This window comes from Triticum dicoccoides, chromosome 1A (assembly GCF_002162155.2).
Source record: "Triticum dicoccoides isolate Atlit2015 ecotype Zavitan chromosome 1A, WEW_v2.0, whole genome shotgun sequence".
In the NCBI taxonomy this organism is placed as follows: domain Eukaryota; kingdom Viridiplantae; phylum Streptophyta; class Magnoliopsida; order Poales; family Poaceae; genus Triticum; species Triticum dicoccoides.
Window position 1 is genome coordinate 591,531,590 of NC_041380.1, and position 10,732 is coordinate 591,542,321.

A 10,732-nucleotide genomic window follows, 5' to 3' on the forward strand; every position below is an offset into this window, starting at 1 on the left:
CAACCACCAACATATACCAACATATGGAACCAATACAAATCGCAACACACCACACAGAGACCCACACTCACGCAGGGCTGGATACATAGGTGTCAAAGGGCTATAACAACAACACACTGAAAGACTCGACGTAGACTACAAAGGAAGACATCAAACATCACTACGGAGCCGCCGACGCCCTACCGATGAAGATATCACAAAGAGTTGAAGTTGAGAATCGATGAACCTTGCACTCCAAGACGGTGCCTTCAAGAAGGACACGACACCGCAACGCGCCCACTGCCCTATCCAAAGATCGGATTTTCTTCCGAAGCACGACGAATGGAGGGAGCAACCACAACGGAGCCTTCGGGAAGATTACGACGCCCACAGGTGAGAACTCTGAGTACGTCCTTGACCTTTCCAGCTTTGACATGGGCAAGAACTTAGAAACCGCCAAGAAGGCAACCGAGGATGTTGATGCCACCGTCGACCTAGCCAACTGGTGCGTATAGTCCGTTCATTCCTTTCCTGTTTATTCCTATGTTGGTTGCACTTGTTGTTTATACAGATGTATCTGTTGTATGTGTAGTACGTGATCACATGGTTACATATCTGTATGAGATTAATACTGCATATGTCACTATCATGATTTATTATTTTCAAAAAACTATCATGATTTATTTGTAGATTAAACCAATCAGAAAATTGCTAATTTATCTAACAGGAAGATTCCTATGTTACAAACCAAATTCTATCATGCCGGGCAGATGGGACAATGAGTCAAAGGACTTGCTGTCTACAGTGGACGGATCAGATGCCGCGCCACCGAAGATGGTGCAACGGGAGCAGACGGACAAAACCGTCGCCATGGAACCCAACCCGCTGTACGCCCAGTGGATATCAAAGGATCAGCAAGTTCTTAGCTATCTTCTGAATTCTCTGTCCATGAAGATTCTCGCCCAAGTTGCGAGTAAGGAGACAACCTTTGATCTCTGGAATGCCATCACCACCTTGTTCTCCTCGCACTCCCAATCCCGCATCACAAATTTGCGGATTGCCATCACCAACACGAAGAAGGGTTCCATGACCAGCAGCGCCTATATCTCCAGGATGAAGAACCTGGGGGACGAGCTCGCAGCGGCAGGACACCCCGTCTCGGATCCAGAGATGGCGGACCATGTTCTTGCCGGCCTCGACAGAGACTATGATCCTATTGTGGCAGCCGTCGGTGCAATCAAAAATCATATCACAGTTGACGACCTGTTCGCTCAGATCGCGGCGTTCGACCAGCGAGTCGAGATGCTTGGCGATGGCCCTGATGGGGGATTCAAGTCCTCTGCAAACCTGGCCTACAGGGGGCGTGGGTGCGGCTACAACAGAGGCCGCGGGCGCAGCAGCAGCAGGGGCCGCGGACAAGCCAAGCGCCCTTCCCCGACTCCATCTGGTGGCAACGGCGGCGGCGGAGGTGGCCGCGGTCGCCCACAACAGCAACGACAGCAGCAAGCACGCGATTACCCAGAGTGTCAAATCTGCTACAAGCATCATCCAGGAGGTGCTCGTGATTGTTGGCATAGGTATGATGAAGATGAACATGAGGAGAAGAGTGCAGACATGGTCACCGACTCCTATGGCGTCGACACAAACTGGTATATAGATACCGGTGCTTCACATCACATCACCGGCGAACAAGACAAGCTTACGTTCAAGGACAAGTACCATGGACATGATCAAGTGCACACCGCAAGCGGTTCTGGTATGAAAGTTGCTCACACTGGTCATTCAATCGTTAAAACCCCTAAAAAATCTTGCATCTAAACAAAGTTCTTCATGTTGCTCAAGCTTCACAAAATCTTCTCTCTGTTCATTGATTTACTTTAGATAATCGTGTCCTTATTGAATTTTACCCTTATTTCTTTTTGGTAAAGGACTTGGACACGAAGAGAATCCTGCTTAGGGGCAAGTGCGTGGAAGGTCTCTACCCACTTATATCGTTTTCATCATCATCATCGAATAAACAAGCGTTTGTCGCTATCAAGCCTTCATCTTCAAAGTGGCATAGTAGATTAGGTCATCCTTCGTCAGTCATTGTCAAATTTGTTCTTAGCAAAAATAAACTCCCCTTCTCTCATGAGATAAGTGAGTCAGTTTGTGATCCATGTCAACAGGCTAAAAGCCATCAATTTCCATACCCTGTATCTACTAGCATGTCTACTGCACCCTTGCAACTTGTTTTTTCAGATGTTTGGGGGCCAGCTCCTACTTCAGTTGGTAGATACTCATACTATGTGTGCTTCGTTGATGATTATAGCAAGTTTACGTGGATTTATCTTCTTAAGAAACGGTCTAAAGTGTTTCAAGTTTTCACAAACTTTAAAAATCTTGTTGAAAGAAACCGCCAAGAAGGCAACCGAGGATGTTGATGCCACCGCCGACCTAGCCAACTGGTGCGTATAGTCCGTTCATTCCTTTCCTGTTTATTCCTATGTTGGTTGCACTTGTTGTTTATACAGATGTGTCTGTTGTATGCGTAGTACGTGATCACATGGTTACATATCAGTACGAGATTAATACTGCATATGTCACTATTATGATTTATTATTTTCAAAAAACTATCATGATTTATTTGTAGATTAAACCAATCAGAAAACTGCTAATTTATCTAGCAGGAAGATTCCTATGTTACAAACCAAATTCTATCATGCCGGGCAGAACGGGACAATGAGTCAAAGGACTTGCTGTCTACAGTGGACGGGGTACTCTAATGGCACACTTATGCTCGTCCGCCGTTCGGATAGACCATTAGGTGAACCACCCTAATCATAGGTGATGGGCAGACTACTTCACTGATTCAAAGAGTAACGCACTTGTTCTAACAAAATCTAGCAGACTCCTCCATTAGGTTAGATACTCTACTGGCCATACACAAGCAGATTAATCAGCTCACACCAGTCCTCGCGGTTGCGGGCAGGCACGGTCCTTGATTTTCTAACGTAATCTATTCCAGTGACTCACTGAAACCAACTAGGAGGAAGAGAGGGTAGCCTTCATCCGTCGCCGGCTAAACATTAATTAGAATGTTCCTCATTCGAGAGGTTTATTTTGTGTAAGCTTTGCACCTCTTTGGGCTGCTTTGTTCGATCCTCACACAATTATTTTGTTCTTTGTTTCGTCTCCACTACCGGGAATACTATCCACTAATGTTTATAGCCCCCTTTGTGTAAACATTAATTAGAATGGCCGCCACCACTGCACTGCTGCTGGTTGTCTCCAAATCCATCATCCATGGAATGATTCTCCTTGCGTGGCAGAGACAAAGGCAGGGTCAACATCCTCCCCCCAAGCGGCCAAGCCCATATTCCAGACACATTGTTTAGCCCTTCTTCTCTGGACAGGAACGTTTGGTTCCTGGTGTATATAAACTCTATATGAAAAAAACAGCAAAAAAAATAAGAAGTAAAAAAATCTGAAAATATTTTTGAAATAAACTTGACCTTCTATTGTACTTGTAAAAAAAATCACAAAAAAAAACACCCGTTGGCTTGAGGGCAAAAAAATTAAGGTCAAATATATGTGAATAGTAATGTGTAAGTAGCAATATTTTTTTCCTAGAAATCAACGTGAAATTTTTCCTTCGCAGAAATTTATATACTACTAGTGCAAATGAAAGTCAAGTTTATTCCAAAAAAAAGTTATGAGATTTTTTTACTTTTTATGAATTCATTCATTTCCCATATCAGGTGTATATACACCCATAAACCAAAGGGCATTTCCCTTTTTCTCTGCCTTTGTTTTTATCATGCATATGTCTCTCCCATTGTCTGAAGCTGTTTATCATGAAGCAGAGTGTGTCGTCCTTGCGGCTCTGTCAGTGTCGGTGGGTAGTGGATTACTACTACTACTACTACTAACAGAAAATGGCCTTAGGAATCTGCCATGTTGGTGATATTGGCCGTTGTGTATTTGTATGTGCTTGGTGCTGGTATGTCGCCAGCCTGGCCCTACATGTCCTTGTGTGATTTACTAGCAACGACTGGGGTGTTTAGCAGGCAGGCAGTAGTTGATGTCTAGTGTGACTGCTGCTGTCGCCACACATCTCAACTGAATGATGTTGGTGTTTAAGTGAATGGAGCCGTGGCGCATATGATTGAGCTGAAGGCTCCTTGAGACTTGAGAGCCAAGAATCACTGGTTCATTTTGGTATTGCACTGCATGCATGCATACGTACTTGCTGGGATACTGCTCAACTCGAGGTACTGTGGAGTGTCCTCATGGCCGGTCTCCTGTGTTTCTCTGCTACTTGCAGAGTTGCAGTGAAAGCTCCAGCTTAGGTATTTAGGCCAACTCCACCGTGCGACCTCAAACAGACGTCCGTTTTGTCCGGATTCTGTCCGTTTGGGTAGTGATTTGGAGTCATGTCTGAGCGTGTCATGGAATGCGGTGGCTGTGCGCCCAGCGCGCGGTCGCATCCATTTGCCCCATCCTGTCCGCGAGTCTATTTAAAAAAAAGCAGAAGCAACGTTTCAAATGCCAAGCCCTAGTTCAGGCCAGCGGCCCCGGTTCATCACGCCGGCAACAGAGCCAGCGTCCTACACGTCCATCGCCGGCATCAGCCAGCGGCCGGCAACACAGCCAGCCTTCAAAAATGAATAGTTGTCCTCGTCGGCAACACAGCCAGCGGCCGGCAACACAGCCGGCCACCAAAATGAATATTTTCTCGCCGGCACACAGCCAGCGGCCCAGCGGGCGGGCGGCACCCATGCCAGCCTCAAAAAAGAACGGCCACGGCCGATCTAACGACCTAGTTCAGGCCTTCGGCTTCGAGCATCTCCTTCTGCTTGGCCTCGAACCAGACCCTCGCCTTGTCGCTCATCTTCGACAAGTCCACGCTCATGATCGCAAGGGCCACCTCCTTCGCTTTGGTGGCGGCGTTCGTGGCCTCGATGTCGAGCTGCCTCTGCCTGGCCTTGACGTTGTCGGCCTCGATGTCGAGCTGCCTTTGCCGGGCCACCTCCTTCATGTCGATCTTCCTCCTCTTGGCCGTCTCCTCCATCTCAAGCTTCTTTGTTTGAAGGTCTACGTATTGCTTCATTTGCTCCTCCTTGCTTTGCCGCTTCTTCTCGTCCCTCACACCCTTTTGGGTGGGACATCATGCCATGCAAAGTGTCATGCAATGCCATGGATGAGGCATCACGTATGTCATCAACCTTGGAGTTGGTCTTGCCCCTCGGCCTCTTCAAGGCCTCGCCATCTCCACCTCCAGCGTACTTGGCCGTCTTTAGTCCTCTCTTTCTTTGTAGTTCACGGTATTGGTCCTTGAACTTAGGGCAATTGTTCATAATCGTCCAACAATGCGTAAGAGTGAATGGCTTGTCATTGTGCCGGGCCTTGAATGCCTCCAAAGATTGAAATGCCTAAATCACATGATCAACAACAAGTGAACATGCAAACATATACACGGCTGAAGTGTCATGGCCGTAGCAAGGAAAGGGCTAGGAAGAGGAGAGCATACCATGTCCCCAACGCCGAGACCACTCACGGGCCGTGCTTCAACGCTCTCAGATGCGGCGCAATACTTGTTGCACTCTTGTTGGATGAACAACCATCTCTTTTGAATCGAGCCGATGCCACGGTTGCTTGTAAATTGGTAGGGCTCAAACATCTTCCTTTCATGGAATGTTTTGTGGATTCTCGTCCAAAAAACAATACCCTTTTGTTGCGCGCCGGTCCTCGGATCTTGGCTAATCTCCATCCAAGCTTGGCAAATCAACTTGTCCTCATCTTGTGTGTATGAACCCGTGCGAATGCTCTTCCTCTTCTTTTGTGCTTCCGCTCTTTGGGTGAGCGCGTCGATGAACAATGGCTCGCCACTAATATCAACGTCATTGCCTTCTTCTTCATCACCTTCGATATAGATGTCATCGTCTTCATGCCACGAGTCACCATGGTCGTAGTCAGCACGGTCGTCGGCCTCTTCATCGGGCACGTACTGGGCACGGCCGTCCTGACTTTGGGTCTCATCGGGGTCGTAGGCATGGCCATGCCCACCCTCGAAGATCACGTCCTCCATGTACTGGTTGTAGAAGGGGTCGTTGACCGTTGGCGTTGGGGTTGGCATTCCGTCAAACAAGACGCGGGGGGCCGGCATGGTGCCCGTGCCTGCTTACTTTGCATCTCGACGGACGGCCGCCCGCCGCTGCTGGACCCAGGCGTGACGTTGAGGTCGATGACGGTCGCGGGGCGCAGTGTGGACGCCGCGAACAAGCCCACGTCCGGCGACGCCAAGAAACAGGTCTGGTCGTCGTGCCTTGGCGGAGGAAAGCCGGGCGACATGGGCGCGGCGCGTGACGTCGGTGACTGGCAGTGCGTAGGCCGGGCGACCGACGAGCCTGTGCTCGCCGGGCCGACAGCCGCTGCAGGGAACCCGGCCGGACGGCCCATGCCAAGCATGAGGATGGCGTGCGCTTTGTTGATGAGGTCCTCCTTCTCGTCGGCAGCGGCCTTGCGCCGCGCGGCCTCCAGCTCCTCGCGCTGGGCGGCGAACTTCGCCGCGGCGGCATTGACCTTGACGGCCGCTCTCCGTTCCCTCCTCTTCGCCGATTCCACGTCCAACTTGGCGATCTCCTCCGGCGTGCACTCTGACCGCGGCTTCCTTGACGCCTTCTTCTTCACCTTTGCGGGCGGGTCGACGGCCAGGCCGCCGAAACTCGGCGGGGCGTCGACCATGGCCGGGGGAGAGAGGGTCGGCGGGAGGGACGTGGAAGGGTTTGGGGGAAATGGCGGCAAATGGGCGTGGGGGTTTTGGTTTCTCCCACCGACAGGCGGGTCAGGGGAGGACAAGCGCGCGCGTCCTGCCCGTCCGCGCGCTGTCCGTTTCGCCCCAAAACCAGCGCAAACTTGGGCCGGGGATGGGTCGAAAGCGGACACAAAGCGGACAAAAGTCCATTTGCGTCCGCGCGCTGGGCCGTCTCGTTTGTTTGTTTTACCCCAAACGGACGGGGGCGGACAGAATAGGATCGCGCGGTGGAGTTGGCCTTACAGAAGGATTTCAGACCTCATCAGAATACATGCATCGTAGCCGCCGAAATCAGCCATCGTCATCGCGGTCATCTAATTGCAGCTCGCCAGCGTTCGTGTCGGCATGTTCATAGCAGTGCACGTTAGCTCTCACAGTACCACGGTTGCAGCTCCGTGCACCACCATTGCAGCTTCCCAGAAGACGGTTACATCTTTTTTCTCTAGTTGCCGGTGCTAGCAGCACCACGGTGGCAGCTCCCGTGCACCACCATTGCAGCTTTCCCAGAAAACGGTTGCAGGCCTTTTCTCTTGTTGCCGGTCGCACTCACCGCCGTGCCCCAACCTAGCATCTAGCATTTCCCGGTTCTTGTAAAACTTTTCACCGATTGCAGCAAAAAAGTTGCTGATTCTAGCACCTTGGCAACTGCTCACCACCATGGTTGCAACAATCCAAGTCGCTAGTTCCAACAAATCCAAGTGCCGGTTCCAACAAAACAAGAATGCAGCCGTTGGTTGCCCCCGCCAGTTGTAACAAAAAAGACGACCGGTTCCAGCATTTGATGATGTCGGTTGTAGAAACAAAGTTGCCTGTTGTAGCTCGAGTGAAGTCTGTTTTAAACGCTGAGAATGTAGAGCGCGACGCGAATGAACCCCGACGTTCAAATCCCTGAAGTTTCATACCCTGACCTCGCCGACCCCGGTCGTTTTTGACCTTTAGGTTGTATCCAAATAGGGGGGTTTCTACCTGGCCAGAGAGAGGACAGGATCGGGGTGAGTCAGCTACCTACGAATGGGTCCCATGGTCGCCTGACTTGCTCTGCAGGCTCCCGCACCGAGCACATGCCCTCTCTGTGTGTGTCGTCTAAGAGCAACTCCAACGCGCTGACCCACTTTGCCCGCGCGCGTCCGTTTGGGTCGCGGCGGATTGAAAAGGTTACCCGCAGACCAGTGAAGCAGCAGGAGCAGTCCAGCATCCGCGCGCGAACACATGAGCGATCCAAGGCCGCGCCGCGTTGGTGCATGAGGCTGAAGGCCACTTGGCAGCCGCAGATGAAGGCCGCAACAACCTGCAAATCAGCACACAGCAACCAGCGCGTACGCATATGTTGGCTCGTGCATGCATTGTACGCAGATGACTTGGATTAACCCGCGTCGTGAAGGCTTGTGGCATGGTTGCTTGCTTGGTGTCGAAGTCTGCATGGACCGGGTCTATATCCAGACGGAGGCGGGGTTGGTTGTAGGTCCTGATCGGAGCCGACGATGGTGGGCGGCTGAGAACGACGGGCGGATGGATGCGCCGACGACGGCCGTCGGGCCAACGTGCCGCGCAAGGCCGCCTTGTTGACAAAGAGGCCAGGGATGCGCGCCGGTGTTGGAGTAGAGGCACGCGAACGCGAGGACGACGAACGGCTGCTGGCGATGAAAACCGATCTTAGATCGGAAAACCGAAAAGAAAATATCGATCAATGCGAACGGCGGAAGAGAGAAAACCCTGGATCAAGCGATCGGGGAAAAGAGTTTCTTGGCGGCCGGTCAACACGATCGGTGGACGAACCCTACGTATGGGCGGCGCGGCCCCAGCGGCGGTCATGGTGGGCGACCGTCCCGGGGGCGGCGCGCAGCTGAAGCGGCGGGCGGAGGGCGGCGGCTACGGTTCGATCGCTTAGTCTGATACCACATTAGAAGGGATTGACGTAATATGATGAATGTATTACTGAGCTCTCGTGGACGAGTATATATTGAGTATAAGACTTGAAGGGCAAGAAATCTTTTCTAGAGATAAGGTAGGAGATGGACTATAAATTCTAAACTACCAAATACATGTAACCCCAATATATTTTTGACAAAATATGAAATGTCCTTTAAAAAAAATGTATCTAGCTGTTTCCAAGGTCCATATTACCAACCAAAATTTATCTGGCCGTGCAGAACCGAAGAAGTCAGACTTGCAATCCATGGTGGACAGAGTACTCTAAGGGCATATCCAACTAACCTGTATATTTGTCCGGCAAATCTTCACTTTTATGTCCGGATAGAGGTCCGGACACAGATACGGAAGCGTGCAATCCAATGTTAGTCACAAACATCGGCCTCTATTTTCTCGGACATTATCAAACACGGTGTACGGCGTGCCAACCTGGGCGCGGCCGTGGGCACGCGGCGACGACGCCAGCGGGGCGGCCAGCTCTTGGGTCGGGCAAGCGCGGCGACGGAGGCCGACGAGCTCGGGCGCAGCCACACGCGGCGTGACGGCGGGCACGGCCACAACCGCGTGGCGTCGGGCGCGGCCACGCGTGCACGGCAACGGAGGCAGGCGAGGTCGAGCGCACGACCACGACGACAGGGGGCGTCGGGCATGGCCACGGGCATGTGGCCACGACGGCACACAAGCTCGGTCACGGTGATGACGATAGTGGCCACGGGCGCGCAGCCACGATGGCAGCGGCGTCGGGCGCGGCCACGATGGCACGCAAGCTCGGACGCGGCCATGACGAGCGTGGCCGCGGGCGCGCGGCCACAATGGCAGGGGCGTCAGGCGCGTCGAAACGCACGACGGCGGGGATGGAGGGCTCGTCGGCGGCCATGGGAAGGAGAGGTAGGAGGAGGCGGCGAGGGGAATGGATGGCTCGTAGGCCGCCATGGCGGATGCCCTCGTGGTGGCACCGACGCTCTGTGCGTCACTTTCTTTTTTCAGGACAGAGAAGAGAGATGGCGTGAATACATGACGCTTCTTCGTTCGTCGGCCAGATGTCCTGACTCCCGCAAAATTTTCCCACCTTTGTTTCGATTATATCGGAATCCATACGTCCGGACAGAGAGGAGGACATATACGAGCCCTGTTGGATTGCAAAAATGATCCGAAAAATGCAGTCCAGACATATACAGGAGGTATGCGGGTCCACCTTGAAAGATATCCTAATTGCACACTTTGTTAATGTCCACATTGCAACATGCTCGTCGCGATATATTGACGGTCAGCTCACCAACGCTAATCATACGTGATGGGAAAACTACTTCACTGATACGATCGAAGTGAGAAAGACATGTGCACTTGCTCTTACAAAATCTAGCAGGCACCTCCACTGGATACTCTACGGGCCATCACACAAGCGAATTAATCAGCTCACAATCAACCAGTCACCTGGTCGAACGCTCATAGTCCTTGCGGGCAGGCATGGTCATTTTCTCACACAATCCATTCCAGTGACTCACTGAAACAACTAGGAGGAGAAAGAAAGAAAGAGAGGCTGGCTTCATCCTTTGCTTGCTAAACATAAATTAGAATGTTACTTGCTCAACCGGTCTCTTTTATGCACGCTTTGCACCTATTTTGTAAAGCTACTATCCCAGCAGGGTTTGTGTGCGTTTGTATCTTCATTTGATTTGTATTGATTGTGGCTTCATATATAAGGCGGGAGGGAAGCTTTTTTGGCTAATCTATTGGAAAAATTGTGAATCAGAGGACCGGACCCTGTCAAACATCATCCGGTATGTGCACTCAATCCAGATATTGGGTGGCGGAGCGACCGGTTGTTGCTTCGAACAATGTTGGTGCTTTACAGAATGTGTTCTTATTTGGGAAGTTTCTTGCGGGGTTGGGCTAAGCACCTCAGTGGGGTGTATAAGATCGAGAAGGATAGGCTCCTTTCTCTTGTACAGGCCCTGAATATAAAAGCTGAATCCGTGATTTTGCTGCCTCCTGAGCTCCAGGTTAAAAATGAGGCGGAGAAGAGGT